This window comes from Leucopleurus acutus, assembly GCF_964270905.1.
Source record: "Leucopleurus acutus genome assembly, chromosome: 9".
NCBI lineage: Eukaryota > Metazoa > Chordata > Mammalia > Artiodactyla > Delphinidae > Leucopleurus > Leucopleurus acutus.
In genome coordinates this window covers 108,045,805-108,067,451 of record NC_139144.1, presented here as the reverse complement: position 1 = coordinate 108,067,451, position 21,647 = coordinate 108,045,805, and the positions used below count along the sequence as shown (strand labels likewise).

The 21,647-nt window shown below is 46.4% G+C and overlaps 1 protein-coding gene across 1 annotated transcript in view; it reads left to right on the top strand.

Moving 5' to 3' along the window:
• PTPRN2 (protein tyrosine phosphatase receptor type N2) overlaps window positions 1–21,647 on the top strand; it is a gene marked incomplete at both ends in the record, with an annotated part of 672,304 nt that overhangs the window by 395,671 nt on the left and 254,986 nt on the right. The gene's annotated exons all lie outside the window — the stretch shown is intronic.

Genomic DNA, 21,647 nt, shown 5'->3' with positions numbered 1-21,647 from the left:
ACATGACTCTTTTTGAATTATAGCTTTCTCAGGGTGTATGCCCAGTAGAGTGATTGCCAGGTCATATGGTAGTACTATTTTTAATATTTTAAGGAACCTCCATACTGTTCTCCATAGCGGCTGTATCAATTTACATCCCCACCAACAGTGCAAGAGGCTTCCCTTTTCTCCACACCTTCTCCAGAATTTATTGTTTGTAGATTTTTTAATGATGGCCATTCTGACTGATGTGAGGTGATACCTCATTGTAGTTTTGATTTGCATTTCTCTAATGATTAGTGATGTTGAGCATTCTTTCATGTGATTGTTGGCAACCTGTATATCTTCTTTGGAGAAATGTCTGTTTAGATCTTCTGCCCATTTTTGGATTGGGTTATTTGTTTTTTTGATATTGTGCTGCATAAGCTGCTTGTATATTTTGGAGGTTAATCCTTTGTCAGTTACTTCATTTGCAAATATTTTCTCCCATTCTGAGGGTTATCTTTTCATCTTGTTTATGGTTTCCTTTACGGTGCAAAAGCTTTTAAGTTTCATTACGTCCCATTTATTTTTGTTTTTATTTCCATTACTCTAGGAGGAAGGTCAAAAAGGATCTTGCTATGTTTTATGTCATAGATTGTTCTGCATATGTTTTCCTCAAAGAGTTTTATAGTGTCTGGCCTTACATTTCGGTCTTTAATCCATTTTGAGTTTATTTTTGTACATGGTGTTAGGGAGTGTTCTAATTTCATTCTTTTACATGTAGCTGTCCAGTTTTCCCAGCACTACTTATTCAAGAGGCTGTCTTTACTCCATTGTATATTCTTGCCTCCTTTATCAAAGATAAGGTGCGTGGGCTTATCTCTGGGCTTTCTATCCTGTTCCATTGATCTATCTTTCTGTTTTTGTTCCAGTACCATACTGTCTTGATTACTGTAGCTTTGTAGTATAGTCTGAAGTCAGGGAGCCTGATTCCTCCAGCTCCGTTTTTCTTTCTCAAGATTGCATTGGCTATTTGGGGTCTTTTGTGTTTCCATACAAATTGTGAAATTTTTTGTTCTAGTTCTGTGAAAATTGCCATTGGTAGTTTAATAGGGATTGCATTGAATCTGTAGATTGCTTTGGGTAGTATAGTCATTTTCACAATATTGATTCTTCCAATCCAAGAACATGGTATATCTCTCCACCTGTTTGTATTATCTTTAATTTCTTTCATCAGTGTCTTATAGTTTTCTGCGTACAGGTCTTTTGTCTCCTTAGGTAGGTTTATTCCTTGGTATTTTATTCTTTTTGTTGCAGTGGTTAATGGGAGTGTTTCCTTAATTTCTCTTTCAGATTTTTCATCATTAGTGTATAGTAATGCAAGAGATTTCTGTGCATTAATTTTGTATCCTGCTACTTTACCAAATTCATTGATTAGCTCTAGTAGTTTTCTGCTGGTACCTGTAGGATTCTCTATATATAGTGTCATTTCCTCTGCAAACAGTGACAGTTTTACTTCTTCTTTTCTGATTTAGATTCCTTTTATTTCTTTTTCTTCTCTGATTGCTGAGGCTAAAACTTCCAAAACTATGTTGAATAATAGGAGTGAGACTGGGCAACCTTGTCTTTTTCCTGATCTTAGAGGAAATGGTTTCAGTTTTTCACCATTGAGAACAGTGTTTGCTGTGGGTTTGTCATATATGGCCTTTATTATGTTGAGGTAGGTGCCCTCTATATGCACTTTCTGGAGAGTTTTTATCATAAATGGGTGTTGAATTTTGTCAAAAGCTTTTTCTGCATCTACTGAGATGATCATATGGTTTTTCTCCTTCAGTTTGTTAATATGGTGTATCACGTTGATTGATTTGCGTATATTGAAGAATCCTTGCATTCCTGGAATAAACCCCACTTGATCATGGTGTATGAGCCTTTTAATGTGCTGTTGGATTCTGTTTGCTAGTATTTTTTTGAGGATTTTTGCATCTATGTTCATCAGTGATATTGGCCTGTAGTTTTCTTTTTTTGTGACGTCTTTGTCTGGTTTTGGTATCAGGGTGACGGTGGCCTTGTAGAATGAGTTTGGGAGTGTTCCTCTCTCTACTATATTTTGGAAGAGTTTGAGAAGGATAAATGTTAGCTCTTCTCTAAATGTTTGACAGAATTCATCTGTGAAGCCATCTGGTCCTGGGCTTTTATTTGTTGGAAGATTTTTAATCACAGTTTCAATTTCAGTGCTTGCGATTGGTCTGTTTATATTTTCTATTTCTTCCTGGTTCAGTCTTGGAAGGCTGTGCTTTTCTAAGAATTTGTCCATTTCTTCCAGGTTGTCCATTTTATTGGCATATAGTTGCTTGTAGTAATCTCTGATGATCCTTTGTATTTCTGCAGTGTCAGTTGTTACTTCTTTTTCATTTCTAATTCTGTTGATTTGAGTCTTCTTCCTTTTTTTCTTGATGAGTCTGGCTAATAGTTTATCGATTTCGTTTATCTTCTCAAAGAACCAGCTTTTAGTTTTATTGATCTTTGCTATTGTTTCCTTCATTTCTTTTTCATTTATTTCTGATCTGATCTTTATGATTTCTTTCCTTCTGCTAAGTTTGGGGGTTTTTTGTTCTTCTTTCTCTGATTGCTTTAGGTGTAAGATTAGGTTGTTTTTTTGAGTTTTTTTTTGTTTTGTTTTCTGAGGTAGGATTGTGTTGCTATAAACTTCTCTCTTAGAACTGCTTTTTGCTGCATCCCATAGGTTTTGGGTCATCATGTTTTCATTGTCATTTGTTTCTAGGTATTTTTTGATTTCGTCTTTGATTTCCTCAGTGATCTCTTGGTTATTTAGTAGCGTATTGTTTAGCCTCCATGTGTTTGTATTTTTTACAGTTTTTTTTCCTGTAATTGATATCTAGTCTCATAGCATTGTGGTTGGAAAAGATACTTGATAGGATTTCTTGATAGTATTTCTAGTTTTCTTAAATTTACCAAGGCTTGATTTGTGACCCAAGATATGATCTATCCTGGAGGATATTCCATGAGAACTGGAGAAGAAATTGTGTTCTGTTGTTTTTAGATGGAATGTCCTATAAATATCAATTAAGTCCATCTTGTTTAATGTGTCATTTAAAGGTTGTGTTTCCTTATTTATTTTCATTTTGGATGATCTGTCCATTGGTGAAAGTGGGGTGTTAAAGTCCCCTACTAATATTGTGTTACCGTTGATTTCCCCTTTTATGGCTGTTAGCATTTGCCTTATGTATTGAGGTGCTCCTATGTTGGGTACATAAATATTTACAATTGTTATATCTTATTCTTGGATTGATCCCTTGATCATTATGTAGTGTTCTTTTTTGTCTCTTGTAATAGTCTTTATTTTAACGTCTATTTTGTCTGATATGAGAATTGCTACTCCAGCTTTCTTTTGATTTCCATTTGAATGGAATATCTTTTTCCATCCCCTTACTTTCAGTCTGTATGTGTCCCTAGGTCTGAAGTGGGTCTCTTGTAGACAGCATATATACAGGTTTTGTTTTTGTATCCATTCTGCCAGTCTGTGTCTTTTGGTTGGAGCATTTAATCCATTTACATTTAAGGTAATTATCGCTATGTATGTTCCTATTACCATTTTCTTAATTGTTTTGGGTTTGTTATTGTAGGTGTTTTCCTTCTTTTGAGTTTCCTGCTTAGAGAAGTTCCTTTAGCATTTGTTGTAAAGCTGGTTTGGTGGTGCTGAATTCTCTTTACTTTCTCATGTCTGTAAAGGCTTTAATTTCTCTGTCGAATCTGAATGAGATCCTTGCTGGGTAGAGTAATCTTGGTTGCAGGTTTTTCCCTTTCATCACTTTAAATATGTCCTGCCACTCCCTTCTTCCCTGCAGAGTTTCTGCTGAAAGATCAGCTGTTAACCTTATGGGGATTCCCTTGTATGTTATTTGTTGCTTTTCCCTTGCTGCTTTTAATATTTTTTCTTTGTATTTAATTTTTGATAGTTTGATTACTATGTGTCTTGGCGTATTTCTCCTTGTATTTATCTTGTATGGGACTCTCCATGCTTCCTGGACTTGATTGGCTATTTCCTTTCCCATGTTAGGGAAGTTTTCAACTATAATCTCTTCAAATATTTTCTCAGACCCTTTCTTTTCCTCTTCTTCTTCTGGGACCCCCATAATTCGAATGTTGGTGCATTTAATGTTGTCCCAGAAGTCTCTGAGACTGTCCTCAATTCTTTTCATTCTTTTTTCTTTATTCTGCTCTGCAGTAGTTATTTCCACTATTTTATCTTCCAGGTCACTTATCCGTTCTTCTGCCTCAGTTATTCTGCTATTGATTCCTTCTAGAGAATTTTGAATTTCATTTACTGTGTTGTTCATCATTGTTTGCTCCTTAGTTCTTCTAGGTCCTTGTTAAATGTTTCTTGTATTTTCTCCATTCTGTTTCCAAGATTTTGCATCATCTTTACTATCATTACTCTGAATTCTTTTTCAGGTAGTCTGCCTATTTCCTCTTCATTTGTTTGGTCTGGTGGGGTTTTTACTTTGCTCCTTCATCTACTGCATATTTCTGTCTTCTTATTTTGTTTAACTTACTGTGTTTGGGGTCTCCTTTTCATGGGCTGCAGGTTCATAGTTTTTGGTGTCTGTCCCCAGTTGGTAAGTTTGGTTCAATGGCTTGTGTAGGCTTCCTGGTGGAGGGGACTGGTGCCTGTATCCTGGTGGGTGGGGTTGGATCTTGTTTTTCTGGTGAGCAGGGCTGCATCTGATGGTGTGTTTTGGTGTGTCTGTGAACTTAGTATGATTTTAGGCAGCCTCTCTGCTAATGGGTGGGGTTGTGTTCCTGTCTTGCTAGTTGTTTGGCATGGGACGTCCAGCACTGTAGCTTGCTGGTTGTTGGGTGGAGCTGGGTCTTAGCATTTAGATAGCGATCTCTGGGAGAGCCCTCACCAATTGATATTATGTGGGGCCTGGAGGTCTCTGGTGGTCCAGTGTCCTGAACTCGGCTCTCCCACCTCAGAGGCTGAGGCCTGACACCAGGCCAGAGCACCAAGACCCTATTAGCCACATGGCTCACAAGAAAAGGGAGAAAAAAAGAAAGAAAAAATAATAATAAATAAAATAATTAAAATAAAAAAAATTTTAAATATCTAAAATAAGAAAATAAAAAGATAATTTAAAAAAAAAGAGAGCAACCAAACCAGTAAACAGATCTCCCAGTGATAAGAAGCTCTAAATGCTCAACTAGGACAAACATAAACCAGAAACAGATTAGATGCAGAAAGCACACCCCAAGTCTGCAGTTGCTCCCAAAGTCCGCCTCCTCGATTTGGGACGGTTCGTTGTCTATTCATGTATTCCACAGATGCAGGTACATCACGTTGATGGTGGAGCTTTAATCCGCTGCCCCTGAGGCTGCTGGGAGAGATTTCCCTTTCTCCTCTTTGTTCGCACAGCTCCCGGGGCTCAGCTTTGGATGGGGCCCCGCCTCTGCGTGTAGGTCGCCGGAGGGCGTCTGTTCTTCGCTCAGACAGGATGGGGTTAAAGGAGCCGCTGATTCGGGGGCTCTGGCGCACTCAGGCCGGGGGGGGGGAGGGGCACTGCGTGCGGGGCGGGCCTGCGGCAGAGGCCGGCGCGACGTTGCACCAGCCTGAGGCGCGCCGTGCGTTCTCCCAGGGAAGTTGTCCCTGGATCCCGGGACCCTGGCAGTGGCGGGCTGCACAGGCTCCGGAAGGGGGGTGTGGAGAGTGACCTGTGCTCGCACACAGGCTTCTTGGTGGCGGCAGCAGCAGCAGCCTTAGCGTCTCCCGCCCGCCTCTGGGGTCCGCGCTGATAGCTGTGGCTTGTGCCCATCTCTGGTGCTCGTTTAGGCCGTGCTCTGAATCTCCTCTCCTTGTGCACCCCGAAACAATAGTCTCTTGCCTCTTAGACAGGTCCAGACTTTTTCCCGGACTCCCTCCCGGCTAGCTGTGGTGCACTAGCCCACTTCAGCCTGTGTTCACACCGCCAACCCCAGTCCTCTCCCTGGGATGTGACCTCCAAAGCCTGAGCCTCAGCTCCCAGCCCCACCTGCCCTGGCGGGTGAGCAGTCTCTCGGGCTGGTGAGTGCCGGTCGGCACCGATCCTCTGTGCGGGAATCTCTCCGCTTTGCCCTCTGCACCCCTGTTGCTGCGCTCTCCTCGTGGCTCTGAAGCTCCCCACCCCCACCACCCCCCATCTCCGCCAGTGAAGGGGCTTCCTAGTGTGTGGAAACCTTTCCTCCTTCACAGCTCCCTCCCAGAGGGTCAGGTCCCATCCCTATTCTTTTGTCTCTGTTTTTCCTTTTGCCCTACCCAGGTACATGGGGAATGTCTTGCCTTTTGGGAAGTCTGAGGTCCTCTGCCAGCATTCAGTGGGTGTTCTGTAGGCGTTGTTCCACATGTAGTTGTATTTTTGATGTATTTGTGGGGAGGAAGGTGATCTCCATGTCTTACTCCTCTGCCGTCTTGAAGGTCCCCCCTGGATTTGTTTTAACATTAATATACAATTACCTTATTTATTTCACTAAAAAATACATTGTACATTATCTTGATGTTAACGCCATGACCACTCCTTCATTTCTGTTTATATGTACCTCATGTTTTCCTACCCTTTCAATTTTTAATCTTTCTGAACTGCTGTGTTATAGATGTGTTTTCTGTAGGTAACATATAGTTTGGCCTGAGTGAGAGAATTTGTCTTAATAGTATAATTTAACCTATTTACATGTATTGTCATAATGATATATATTTTTATTTATCATCTTGTTTTGTGCTTTCCACTTTCTGTGCTTCCTTCCTACTTCTTCTGTTGTTTGTCTTCTGCCGTGTAGATTGTGTTCGTTTTATATTGTTCTCAAGTGAGTTGCAGTTGATCTTCCCTATTTTACGTTCCTCAGACTTCTCAAAAACAATTTGATCTGCATATTTCTAATTATCAGCTCCAGGAATTAAACTACTTATCTCCCCTTAAGGGCATTGAGGACATCTGCCGCCCATATTTTATAACGTGGAGGCCTGGTTAACATCATGCTCACCTGAGCAGAAGCATGCCTTTACCAGTGTCCGTGCTAATAGCTAAAAAAAAAAATTATAAGAAAGCTCAGAACCTAAAACTGCAACCGTGTGTCTGGAAGAAGCTTTTGTAGGGGCAGGTTGACGGCCCTGTGGCCGCGAATCATCAGAAAATGTGTTGACGGGGAATGCGGCCGTTTAGGTGCCTTTTAATAAAAACAGCTTTGTCAGATTTCACTGAAATTTGCTTCAGGAAAGCCAATTACACAGTGAAATTGGTGGAAAATCTTATTATTATGAGTTCCTAGCCCTGGCTGTACCTGCTTACTTTAATGTCTAGAGATAAACGATAAGACGAATTTCCATCTCTCGTAAGCACCAGGGTCCCTCCCTCCCCCGTCACTTTTATTGAACGAGCAGTTCGCCGGGATCCATGCATGGAAAATTGCTGAAGATAAACACCGTATTTTAAATTCCTCCAGGCAACCAGGCAGACTGGAAAAAATCATTGGAACAAATTGAAAACTGAAATGTTGATATCAGATATTAAATTAATATAAGTGAGATTGAAACAATATCTAATTAAAATAATTTGAAAAATGAGTTGGAAATTGAAGCTGACATAACTTTTACCAGCTTGTCACTGTTGTCACGTTGCGGTGAAGCTCTGTCCTCACCGAAGCCCAGCCCGCCCTCGGGAGACTTCACAGGACACCGGGCAGACCAAAGCCTCCTATATTCACTCAGTCAGGGCTGGAAGACAAGGCCTGAAGGACCTTTCTGGGGACCGCGCGGTGGGGGTCTGACACACTGGCCTCTGTTTCCAAGGGAGGATGGCTCTCAGACGTGCATTTCTGCATTTGAGGCTGGACGAGTGCAGTGCTTCGCTTCACACAGGCAGTAAGGAGAGAAAGGGCAGGTTTGGAAGGCAGAGTGCTGAGGCCGCTCCCCGCTGCAGGGACCCCACGAGCGGGCAGGATGTGTGGCCCGGGGGTGTGCGGGGCGTCGCGCTCTGGTGCCAAGTGAGGGCTCCAAGGACGGGGTACCACGCCGCTCTCCGGATGCAGACGGGGCAGCACCTGGTGGGTCTTTCCTGCTCCTCTCACAGCCACTTTGGGACCGTCCGCGCATCTCTGCTTATGAACCAAAGATGATGGCAGGGGAGCCGTTTGTGGCGTTGAAACGCGCACTTCTTCGTGATCCCAGGTGTCCTGAAGCGGAAGATGGCCTGGAGTCTGGACGCCTGCCTGTAGCGCCTACAGCCACACCGAGGGCCTCGGGGAGGAAGCGCGCGTCCACCTGTCTGTGAGCGGCGGCGTTCCGGGCTGTGCCCTGGGGCCGAGGCGTCGGACACAGAGTCTGCACGACCCTGCCAGTGGTGGGTGGAGGGACGTCGACCGGACTCTGGGCACGCCAAGGGGAGGGGTTCCTGATATACTCCGTCTCGCAATCCACACAGGAGCTCCTGCAGCAGATTGCACACAAACGTTGAACAATCTGACGATTTTATAGCCACATTTACATACAGGTGCAGAAAACTGCTGATCGTTTGATGTCTTACGCACCTCGTATGTATCATTCCCCGAGGTTTTGCTCAAACTCACTTAAGCCTGGAGCAGTGGAGGGTGGAGTGGGGACTGCCCAGAGGATGGCTGGGGTTTCCCTGCTTCACCAGTGCACTGAGAGAACTAGATACTGGGACTGATCGTCATTCAGAAAACAAGCAAAAATGCCGGAATATGAAGATAAAAAGAGACAGTTTTAAACATGTTAGGTATCTGGCAACATTGAAATCCTTAGAGATCCCAGTTAAGTGAAAGCAGGAGCCTGGGACGTAAGGGAGAGTAATGTGGACCTTTATCTTGAGGGTAGTTTCCAAACCAGGTGAACTTGAACTTTAACATTCATGACCCCATAGACTGTGGAGGACAGGAGGAAGACCCAGGGTGGGACTAACACAGCGAGGCTGGTGAGGACCCACCACAAGCAGCCAGGGCTACCTCCAAACCACAGGGGGTGACAGCAACCCCTGACTGCCCCGTTTGACCCTGAGGATGGGAACTGCCTGTTTCCCGAGTTGTCACCGGGTATGGGGCTTGCACTGGGCACTCGCAGCCCCATAGGAGTGTGCCGTCCACCTGCACACCCCCTGGTGGCCCCAAACCCCAAGGTCGCAATTCAGTTTAAACTGGTCCCAAGTTGACAGGGGTTCCAGAAGCCTGGAAGAAGGAAATGCAAATCCTTTGAAGAATCCTCCATTTGCTCTGTCCTCAAAGGATTCCCACAGTTAAAAATCCCGAGAAATAGGAATTTCAGAACATGCTGGAGAATAAGGCACCATGAGAAAGGTCACCTGAAAGCATGGACAAAATGAAACCTCAGACACTGACTAGTAGACATGGAACGTGAATTCAAGAATCATGGTCTGTTTAGAGGAATACAAGAGAGAGAAAAAATATGACCTAAAAATGTCATATTAAAAATGACCATTTTTGTCTTAAAAATGACCAAAAATACTTTTTAAAAGAATAGAATTTTTTAAATGAAAGATACAATTATGGACATTTTAAACTCAGGCGGCGTGTTTAATGACAGATTAAATCTAGTTGAAGAGGGAATTAGTGAACTAAAAGATAGAACTGAATAAATTATCCAGGATGCAGCCTAGAGAGAGAGAAAGAAATGGAAAATATGAAAAGAAAAAAAGGTAAGTATTCCTAGAACACAAAGGAAGATAATCTTTTATACACTTACTAGGAGTTCCAGAAGAAAGCAGAAAGTGGTCAAGCTGCAATGTTTGAAGATATAATGGCTGAAAAAGCCTGTCACTGATGGAAGACACCAGTCCTCAGATTCAAGAAGCCTATTAGAGTGAAAACAATTCCACACGTAGGTTCATAACAGTGACACTGCAAGACACCCAAGACAAAGAGAGGATCTGAACGGCAGCCAAGGAGAAAGACAAGTGATGCAGGAAGGAATGAGAATTTTATTCATGGCTGATTTCTCAGCAGCCAAAATGAAACAGATGACAGGAGAGTAGTGTCTTCCTATTACTGAAGGGACGTTGTTGTCCACCTGGAATTGTACCAAGAGACAGCATCTTTCAAAAATGAGGGCTTAACAGAAAATAAGGTTGAGTGATGATACTTTATAAAAAAACAAACAAAAAGAGTTTGTCACCAAGAGGTTCTCATTTAAGTTAATTCTAAAAGATTTACTACAAGCAAAAGAAAATAACCCCATAAGGAAGACCTTGAGTGCAGAAGGACTAATGAGCAAAGGAAACAGTAAATGTGGGAATGCAGCTAAACAAAGTATACTGTTTGAAATAAAAGTGTTTTGTGAGGCCAAAACAAGGGAGGATTGACATAGTGATCGTGAAAGCAATAGTATTTAAACTGAGATCACTTAGGGTCTTTGTAATGTTTAGGAAGAGAGCATAGATCTTTACTAACATGAGCGTTCGCTGCCTGTGGGTAATATAGTCTCCGGGAAACCACTGAAAAATAGAAATAGAGAATATTACTTTCAAACATAAAGACAACAGAGGATGCTAGAAATAAATTCAAATATGTCAGAAATCACAATAAATGTAAGTGAACAAAAGTTCCAGTAAAAAACAGAGATTTACAGACTGGAAAAATATATATATAGGTATATGTCCTTTTTGAGACGTAGGTAAAAGAACACAAGAAGATACATATATATATGTATAGAGAGAGAGAGGGGGAGAATATATATCAAAATGGAAATTTAAAACATATAATCAATAATAATGAATAATCGAAATACTGAAGTATATTTTAATACTTGGGAGTTTGCTTTAAAAGCAGAAACTTGAGAGAAATTTATTGCTTCAACTGTTCATATTAGAAAAGAAACAAGACTTAAATTAATTAAGTTTTTAATTTAAGAGTTAGAAAAAGAACAATGGCATAAACCCAAGCAAAGTGGAAGGAAGGAAATAAAAAAGATAAAAGGAGAGCTGACTGAAATAGAGAACAAATATAAAACAGAGAGGATAAGCAAAGCAAAATATTTCTTCTTGGAAAAAAACTGATAAAATTGAAAAATCTCTATCACAAATGGTCAAGATAAAAGAGAAAGAAAGCAAACACTATATTGGGAATTAAAAGTGGAATGTAAAGAAAGATGCTTTAGTGTATAAAAGGATAGCAAGAGGGTGAACAATGTTGTGATAGTTTATTTGAAACTTTAGATAACATAACCATAATGAAGAAATAGAAAACTTTAATAGTCCTATAACCAAAGAAGAAATTGAATTTATAGGTAAATGTCTTCCCATGAAGAAAACGCCAGGCCCACATATTTTATAAGTACACGTTCCTTCTACACATTCAAATAAACCCAGTCTTACACAAAACACCCCTGTCTCCTCAACTCATGAGTTAGGATAACCCTGATACCAAACTGGACAATGACAGTGCAAGGAAGATAAATTAGAGATGGAGTTCCTTCAAAAACACAGATACACAAACTAAACCAAATACAAGGAGTTAAATCTAGCAATTTATTTTAAAAATACATCATGAACGATGTAAGGTCCAATATTAGAAAAATAATGAATGTAATCTACCACATGCAGAGATTAAAGAAGAAAAATTGTGGTTATCTGAGTAGATGTCGATAAAAACACTTGCTAAAAGTTAGCATTCATTCATAAAAGATGCTTAGTAAAGGAGGATGAGTTTGTTGACTTGATTTTAAAATCCTACAGAAATATCATACTTGACAGTGAAACATTGAAAATATCCCCTTTAGCACCGGAAATCAGACAAAGATGCGTGCGTCCACTGCGTTTATGAAGTGTTCTACGGGAGGGCCCCGCCAACTTGCGGTAGAGCAGGAGAAAGAAAGAGAAGGTGGGGTTAGAAAGGAGGAAACAAACCCGTTACGTTTTACAGGCAATCTTGTTGTTTACTCAGAAACACAAAGGAAAATCCGGATAAATTAGTCAGATAGTTGAGGGTTGCTGTGTGTGAAATCATGGGCAAACTCAATTGGGTTTCTACACTTCAAAAATGTAGAAAATATAGTTTTTAAAATGATAATTGTTTACCATAGAATGAAAAAGAGGTACCAGGAATAAATATTTTTATGTGCAAGACCTTTATGGAGAAAATTATAAAACTTTATTGAAAGATGTGAAAGAAGGCCTTAACACCTGGGAAGATTTACCTGCTCACAGGTTGAGAATAATGATGTTAATTCTCCCAAACCTCCAGATTCAATACAATTTTAACAAAAATCTCAGAAGATTTATTTTTTTATTGTGTTCTATTTTTTATGTTTATGTGGAAACTTGACAGACTGATTCTGAAGTGTATTAGAAAATGCAAAGAGCCAGAACCGGTAGGGCACCCCTGCAGGAAAGCAGCGGGGTGAGAGGCGGCCGTGCTGTGATGCAGCAGGTACCAGGTACTGGGGCGTGTGGGACGGGGCGGGTCTGGGCGCACAGAGACTGGGCGACCCCGAGCCCAGGAGGCCCGGAAGTGGGCCCTCCTGTGGAATTGGTTGCCGATGGAGCTGGCTTTGCAGACTGGAGGGAAGAAGGGCCTTCTCTTCAAATTGTGTGGCAAAAACTAGGTGTCTGCTTAGAAAACGACCTCTCCTCATCCACAAGATCAGCTCCCAGAGGTAGGTAGGACTCACCTGTGAAGGGCAAATCTTAAAGCTTTTAGAAGAAAATATACAATGATATCTTTATGATCTTGGGGTAGAGGAGAAGTTTTTAAACAAGATACCCGAAGTGCAAACCTTAAAGAAAATGATCAACTAGACTGTATTAAAATTAGGAAATGTGAAATAAGCCAAATGACAAACTGAGATGAGGTAGTAACACATGTAACTGACCAAGTATTCGTGTGCAGAATGTCTCAAGACCCCCTACAAAGCAATAAGAAAAAGACAAACAGCCCAACAGAAAAATGGGCAAAAAACACCACAAAAATTTCATCTAAGAGGAAGCATGAATGGTGAACAGACACACAAGGGGCTCAACCTGATTAGAAATGGAAGACACACACATTGAAAGCACCAGGAGATACAATGTAATGGCTACCAAATGGGCCAAAATGTTCATCTACAAACTGGTGAGGGTCTGGAGCAGGGGGGACGCTTGTGAGCTGATGGCAGGCATGTAAGTTGGTGAAATCACCTTGGGACTCTATGTCCCAGCGATTCTACTAGAGAGCATTCTCTCCACCTGCCTGGAGTTGGGCAGGGATGCTCACGGCCACACCATTTGAGAGGCAGGTGAAGAAGAAACAGGCCCGTGGCCTTGATCGGACAACTGGCTGGAAGAGTCAGTCAGGATGTGCTGAATGTATTAATGCAGCCAGAGAGCAGTGAAAACACACAAACCACAGCCAACGCAGGACCCAGTCGGGCCTCAGAGACGCCAGGGTCAGCGCAAGGTGCAAGTTGGAGGAGGACCTGTTTGATGACGTTTCATCTCATTAAATTCAGACCCAGCAAAAGCAAACACTGTGCCCATGTGTGAGAGAAAGTCTGCAGAAAGGGAAACCGTCACCCCGGAATTCAGAGGAGTCACTACGTGTGATGGGGAGGGCTAAGTAGGGCCATGATGGAGGCTGCGAGTACCAGGTGCGACTGAAACGCCACATTCCTTTTGCAGAGGGTGGGTTAGTAACTGGGCGTTTGCTGTCTTATTATTCTTTATAACCAATATATATTTTATAAAATGTCTAATCTTTAATTAAATGCTGATATAAAATATTGATATTTTTGAATTACAAATTAACAAAACAGTATTTCTAACAGTCAAGAGAACGTCCCGTCCCCGTGAGTTGGCAAGGGAGATGCTTTCCAGGAACCTGGGACACACATTTAAACACGTGGTGTATTTCGTACGGACGTAAACCAATGCGCATTTATTTTCTCTCTCTATCAACCATGTTGCTCTTTTCTCTCTCAGCACGGGGAGCCTTGGGTGATGTGGAAACGAGCCCTTTTGCATCGTGTAAATGTGTCAGGTGGCGTCTCCTCAAAACAGAAACCCTTTTAGGAAGCCAGAGGGCGCTGCGGCCCCTGATGGGGAGGTGCCTGGAGGCCCGTCCCTGGTGCCAGGCCTCACCGCGGGCACAGGGACACAATGATGCAGGCTCTTTGGGGACGGCCAGCTCCGCCCCCTTTGGAGACCAGACTGAAGGTGCAGAGGAAGCTGCTGTAACTTCCGTCTGCAACACTCCCCCACCCTCCTCCTTCCCTCCCTGGGAACGAAGCCTTAAGTGCTGTCTCTGGTTCTGGTATATTCGTGTCAGGGAAGCAGTTATGCTCCGGGATTATTTTAATTCTCTCTGACAGTTAGCAAAATCAAATCCCCAAATATCGTGGCAGCACGCTACTGTAGGTGACTCAACGTAAAGTGATGGACAGAGGACACCTCCCGGGGCCGTGCTGTCACGGGCGGGGCTGCGATCACAAGAGCCACCAAGCGCCCTCCTGCGGCCGCTCAGCCGGGTCTGGACAGCCAGTCCCGCGTGCTCTGCGTCACACTCGGGCAGTGGGTGCCGCGTGGGAAGCGGGAAGCCTGAGCCGAGGAGCCTGAGGGCGTCCGCACTGCGTGCAAGCTTGAGCCAGAGCTCACAGCGGGTGGGGGGCGGGGGGGAGCGGGGGGGCGGGGAGGGGAGACCCTCCGTCGTGAGCATGCTCCGTCCAGTAGGCATCCTCGGACTTCTTTGGGTCGACGCTTTGTTCAAACACTGGAACTGTGGGTGTGGAAAAGCTCCCCCCAACACACACACACATGTGTGACGGTGATAACCTGGTGATTCATGGTCCTGGTAAGAGTAACAGGGCAGAAAACACCAGTAGGGCCCGAGTTCGCTTGTTCGCTCTACGCATCGCGTCCCGGTTCCCCCGAGCGCCTCCTGTGTGCTGACGCTGTCCTAAGCCTGGGCCCACCTTACCTCCCGGGAATGTCCTGTCTGTTGAGCTACGTTCGGGCACATTCTGTTGTCTGGGGATAATGGCTCTGGGGAAAAAAGAAAAGCCGGCCGGGGAGCGGAGGACCACACCGGTGAGGGGCGATTTGATACTGGATGGAAATAAGGTGACTTTAAACCAAGACGTGGAGGAGGCGAGTCATGTGGACCCAGGGGCCCCGGGAGCAAACGGCAAGTGCAAAGGCCCTGCGGCCGGAGCGCCCCTCCCCACCCCTGGGAATGCTCAGGCTGGATGGGGCACCGCAGCGGTGGTCAGGGGTGCCCGCAGGGCAGCACCACCTGGGCGTGAAGACCTTGCACCTGTGACGGGAGCCTGAGACCTGACCGTGAGTGAGGGGTGCCCCCAGGAGAGGATGAGGTGACCAGCTCGCGTTGTCACGGGGCCACCGGGCTGCCTGCTGGGAATCAGCTGCCCCAGTGCTGGGGACCCAGGCCAAGCACGAACCAAGGCCCCGCACTGGGTTTCTAACAGTGAAAAGTCTGCATCAGGCCAACGGGCTGTTGACATTCTACCTTTATACTTGAAAAATATACATTCATAGTGAAAAAATGTTTAAGTATGCATAAAGCTATGGGTTTTGCAGCCAAATATAAAAGACAGCTGGATTGAATTATTATCTTGCATGTTTGGGTATTGTCTTAGCGAGTTAGCAGAATTTGGGTGGGTAATGAGTTAAAGCATACACAGTCCCTAAATTATAGCGCATTTATTGATAAATGTATTTTCTTCCCTTTGTTTCACAAAATCACTGATAATATTGTTTAAAGAACATTTTCATAAAATCTGTGCATTTAGACAGAAGTGATCCAGCTGTACACAGTATATAAAATGTGAAAGTATTTTCATCAGAAATATAAAATACATATGAAGTTGCAAATTAAATTTATATGCCTTCAAAAAGGCATTTTTAAAAAAATTCTAAATGAACTATTATCGTTATAAAAACAAAATGTAATTAATAAACAGCAGAGCTTTAAATCAAAAGTATTTAAATAAAGCTGAGTTTTTTATTCTATTTTTTGAACATGTAATCGAATTGTAGTTATTTTTATAAAAATAAAGTACGTGCAGTTTAGCTTCAACGTGCATCCGGTTGCCAACTCGATGAGCCAGGAGCACAGTTCGTGGCGTCCCGTCCAGACTGACATACCGGAGACGGGTAACTAACAGGTGTCATTCCAGGAGCAACATGCTTTCCCGCTGCTGCAGGTACTGGGACGGTCCGTGGAAACTTGCAGAACAGCAAACCGAGATGTAGGGAAACTCGAGAGTTGGGCATGCAGCCCCGCTGGGAAACGGGGCCTCTCCGGGCACGAACCCTTTGCTTTCTGGCCGAGAGGCAGGTTCGACAAGTTAATTAACTTGTGTCTCCTCTCCCCCGGCCCCTCGCCCTGCACTCCTTCCTGCCCTGCCATTCAGACCCTCCCCGGCCCCTCCTCAGCTCAAAACCCTCGCGGCGTTAGGTGGCAGCAGCGCGTTGCCCAGAGGACACGAGGGCGTGCAGCTCAGCCAGGGTGGCCCTGCCGATGACGGGGTCAGCACCTCCGCTCGGGTCCTGCTGGGGCCCCGTCCCCTCACCCTGCGGGTCTGCAGGGCACAAGCTGCCAGGGCCCCTGGGGTATGTGCCTCAGTGCGGCCAAGCCCGAAGCGGGGGCTCGGCCTGGTGCCTTCCACCTGTCCTCGGGCAGGTGTCGGGCAGCTCACCTCTGGTCCTGGGAGGACCGCTGCTCGTGTGGCCGCCTGCTCTGAAACACCCCCTTGGCCCTGAGAGAAAAAAAAGGGAGGTGCGGGCAAGATTGCCCAGAGCGCCAATGAGGGGGCCAGGCAGCTGGAGCGTCGGGGTCAGCCTTCTCTCAAGCCTGCTCCCCTTCCCAGGACTGAGTTCAGCCCGACAGGTTCCGAGCAGTGGGAGTCTGTACGGGAGGGTCGAGTCACTTCCCGGGCTGGTGACCGGAGGCTGTGCGATTTCAATAAGGCTGATCCCAGGGCGTGGGGGACAGTGGGTCCAGTCAGTGGCTGGCCCCCGAACGGTCTAGACTGTCCACTTCTGCAGACGCCTCTGGGTGGGACCAGGTGCAGAGCGGATGCATGTGTCTCAGGGTGGAAATACGCAGGGGATGCAGATCGGTAACCCCAGGAGCAGTGCTTTTGGCTGTGCCAGAAGCCGGCTCCACCCTTTCCCCAAGGACCCCGGCCCCCTGGTGTCTGCCCACCTCCTGCACCCCCGCTCCCCGCCCTCGGGCTTTCTAACGGGCCACGGCCGTTAAGTTGTCCCTGTAGCAATTTAGATCACAGAAGAGACTTCTGCACACCCTTTCAGGTTAAAATCACGAGGATAAAGAAAGAGGCAAAATTATTCCACTGTAGCTACGTGTTTAAATTATATGGAATGCTGCATAAATTGTCAAGTGCAAAGAATTACTCTGATAAATTAAAATACTAATTAAATAGGCTATTGCAGAATCTTGAGAACATTGTAGGGTTCTGCTCCTCCGGCTAATTTGCATATCCTTCATCTAGTGAATTTAATTTTAAAGGACTTCTTTTTGTGTTTGGAAACCCTTTTTGTCTCCCGCGAAGATAAGAATGGGCTTTACGCGTTGTTCTCGCCTTTATTAAAGCAGCTCCTCCTGGGGTCTCTCCGTCCTGGCCTGCTGGTGGCTCACGCCCACCAGCTCCGGGTCTGCATTTGGCCATGAAATAACTTGGAGCCGACGTTCGACAGAACATGTAGCCACAGCAGAGCTTTTCTTTTCCTCTCAAAGGCCTCAGCAAAGCCTGAAAAAGTGGCAGTGAGTTTCACGCCCCGGTGGAGGGTGATGCTGCAGTTAAACGTGTTTCCAGAGAGGAGTGGTTGCTGGCCGGGAGGGGAGCATGGGGGCTGGTGCCCGTGAACCAAGTCTGAATGCCTGATGGAGGTCACGGCGTACATCTGGTTGAGGGATACCACGTACGAACGTATGAGATCCAGTCCCACTGAGCAGAAGGGATGGGTGAGGGGAAGTCCATGCAGCTGCGCAGGGAAGTCTCGGAGGAAATATACACAATGGTGAATGTGTAAGAATGATGCTGGGGACGATTCCGGAACGGCCTGAGAGCTACAGAATGCGCCCAGGACTACAGGGCTTGTTGCTCTTTTAGGTCAGTTTGAGCTAAAATAAATAAATACAGATAAACAAAAAACCCCAAAGGGCTGTGCCTCTGGCTACCACCTGTGCCTAAGATAAATTGTGCACCTTTCGCACATGTGGGGAAGGCACCATTACAGTGCCTCTGGCTACCATCCCCACCAATGAGAAATTTCAGAGAACAAAAAACTTGCATAAAGAGCGAGACAGGCTTTGTTGAAAGGACTTGATGCCCAAGACTGAGAAGTCCGCAAAAGAGCACGAAACCACGAGCAGTGGGCTGAAGTCCCACGGACGCGCGTGTGCCAGCCGCCAAGGGGACTTGCGGGTGTGACTGGAAACCGCATCAGCCGTGTCTGCGGGCGTTTCCGGCTGAGGGCAGGAAGATGGGGGCCCTGGGTGGGTTCTCGGAGGACCCCAGCTCCAGGCAGGCCCTCGGGGCACTGTCGCTCTCTGGACGAGGATGGAGGTGGACTAGAGGTGGATGCAAAGGGGGCATGATTCACGGTTCCGGCTCGCGTTGTTAGGAGGTGCCACGGCCTCAGGAGGCTCCCATGGGCATCACGGCAGAGGCTCCTCGTGTAAACAGCCCCTGGTGGGGACAGCCTCAGCGAGATGCAGAGGCTCATGCTGTCCTTGGAAAATACAAGGAAACGTGGACAAAGTGGGGTTTTGGGGGCAGATTCACCACTTGCTGAACAACAGCCTCTATAGAACAGAACCTGTGGGTTAATGTAAAGCTGAACAGTGGTGACCGGTCCTCCCCACAGGGTGCCACTCCTGGGTCTGCCCTTGTTGTGTGTGTGTGCCCGTGTGTGAGCGCCCACGCGTGCAGTTATTTGGAGGAGGTCCACTTTGGGGAGGGGTGGTTAACACCCTGCATCACGTGAGGAACATAATAGGATCGGAGGATGGAGCAGAGCGGGGACAGACGTGGCGTCCTGACCCAGGTGACAGTGATGGGCCACCTGCCCACCTGATCTGTCACACCTGCGGAACAGGTGACGCTCCTGGGACTCCCGTAGCGGTTAATGGAACGACCGGGAAGACAGCGATCCCTCGTGCTGATGCTGGAGGGACGAGGTCACGTCCGGGCCACTTTCCAGTGGATCCCGGACGCTCCGACTGCCCGCAGGACGCACGTCCAGCACGTCCGTCCCATCCATCCCAGGGTTTTCTTTTCTCAGGGACAATTCCGTGGAGTGCTGTGTCAGTTCTCAGTGACAAACCCTTAATGGACGCAACCCCTTGTCAGCACGAGTCTGGGTCCCTGGGCTCCCTGGCTGGACCCACAGGCAGGACGTGGACCCTGAGAGGCGGTCAGCCCGGAGGGTCCGCAGTGGCCGCACTTGGGGACGGGTCACCATGAGGGTGAAATGACATCACTTTCCAAGGCGACGCCCATGGTTTTCCGAGGACGATGCCGCCATCAGGAACGTTGCTCAGGTAGGCTCCGGGGTGACCTTCCAAGCCGATGATGCCCCTTCTAGAAGTGTCTGCTTTGTCGGAGGTGCCCGTGGGAAGTTTTCTGGTAGAAACGAGGACGCGTGTCTCCTCCACAGCCTCTGAGGCCATGAGCTGAGGTCGGTCAATAGTGGGCCCCGTTCCCACGACGGTGGCTGGAGCAGCCCGACTGCAGACGTGTTCAGATGCGGGGAAACACGCATTTTAGAATCGAGGAAACGTGACATGTTAAGACCTAGACTTTGGGTAGAAACAAAGTACTGTACGGATGGGGCTGGAGCCAGCTGGACCGGTTACTGGAGCTCGTCTTTACTTTTTCAGGAATTTTCTGAGCCGGTTATTAAACACAGCCGTTATGAAAAATTACGTTTTACACACTTGCAGTTAATTACGTTAAAGACAAGAGGCCTCGATACCCAGCCAGTCGCCTGTACATTTCACCACTACCGGGCGCTGCGGCTCCCCTCCCCCTCCGCACCCCACTAGGGGCCGGAGCCGTGTTCACAGAGGGGAGAGGTTGGGGGTGTGTCTGGCGGGGAAGCGGCTGCCAGGGCCTGGGGCGAGGAGCCCGCGCGGACCCTGGACTGGCCTGTGGCAGGGGTGCCTGGGGGACATAGGGGAGCTGTGCTGAGGCTGACTCTCCCGCCACGTGTGGGACGGGGACAGGGCCAGGCACAGACCTTCTGCACAGCGTCGGGAGCGGGCGTGGGTCTTCGGGCAGCGAGCGAGGCCCACAGTCACCTCGGGGCTCCGCGGGCTTGTGCAGGACACAGTCAGGACCTGTCCCTTGTCCCTCAGGCCCGTCCCCGCAGCCGTCACACTGCCCGCCCGGTTGGGGACCCATGGCGGCCGAGCCTCAGGTGTCTCCACCTGGCCTTCCCAGCAGCTTCGCTGACCCCTGGACTGGGTCATCTGCATCTTACTGCCCGGCTGGAATGCCTGTCGCTTCTCGCAGCAATGGCGGAGCACTTTAATCTCCATCTTTACTTTGTGCTTTGTGTCCCTCCGCCTATTAAAGGCTCACTATTATCCCCAAGGAGCCTGTCATCCAGCAAAATGCCTCCTTTGTTCACAGGGGAACATGAAAATCAATTGCTTTATACTCTATCTCTTAAGAATATTCTTCTCCATTCAAGGTTTACCTTTGGGCCACTGGCCCTCCCTGCCCCTCGGCACCCCCCAGCTTAGGGGCTCCTAAAGTGCTGGCGCTCTGTCTAACCCCAGGTTGGCGTCTGCCCCACCCCACCCCCGCCCCAGTGCTTGCATAATTACCTAAATGTAAGAAATAGGAAAACTTTCTACCAGACGATGAGAGAGGCCCAGAGGCAGGGGAGGCAGGCCATAGCAGGATCCCGGTTGTATCCCTCTGAAAGATATAATTTCATTACCCAAGACTAACGTAGGTGTTTTACAATAAGAGGTGAAAGTAATTGCTATTTTCCTGCTATCTCGTTCTGCATTAATCACAGTTGCAATGCACTCTTCCTTCTTAGGGTTTGCAATAAAATCTGTTTTTTTCTGGGTTTCATTTCCAAAATGACAGGGGCTTTATCCGAAAGAATACTTCTGCAGAATCGTAAGCCAAGGTCAATTGCTTTGTGACACACTTCCTCTCCGAGAGGTGGGGACCGCGGGTTTGCCGTGCTGGCGTCGGGATTAACTGGGCTTCCTCTCCGGCTGCTAATCGTTTCCAGGGCTCAATCCGCTTGGTCTGACACGGAGGGTAATTTATTCTCGGAGAGTCCTCCTCGCTCTAAGTCAGGAGCAAACTAGGATGAGGGTTGATTGTGGTGGAGGCAAATTATTATAGGCTATTCTCCTGGGGCAGGAGTAAGAGGGGTACAGCAGCTTCCAGCACTCACTGAACGAAGGCGCCGTTCAGTCTCGCCTGCTAGCGAGTCTATCTTGTGAACGCGGAATGCTTGTGAATGGAACGCAGTTCCCAATGATTACACACCTGTAACCATCATATCGTTCCAAAGTAAAGCTCTACAGTTTGCAAAGCAGGTCTGCCCACCATTTCTCAACCAGTCTTCACAAGGATACTGTGAATTTCCTATGGACGTTCTGTGGGCAAAGCTGGAGGGACTCAC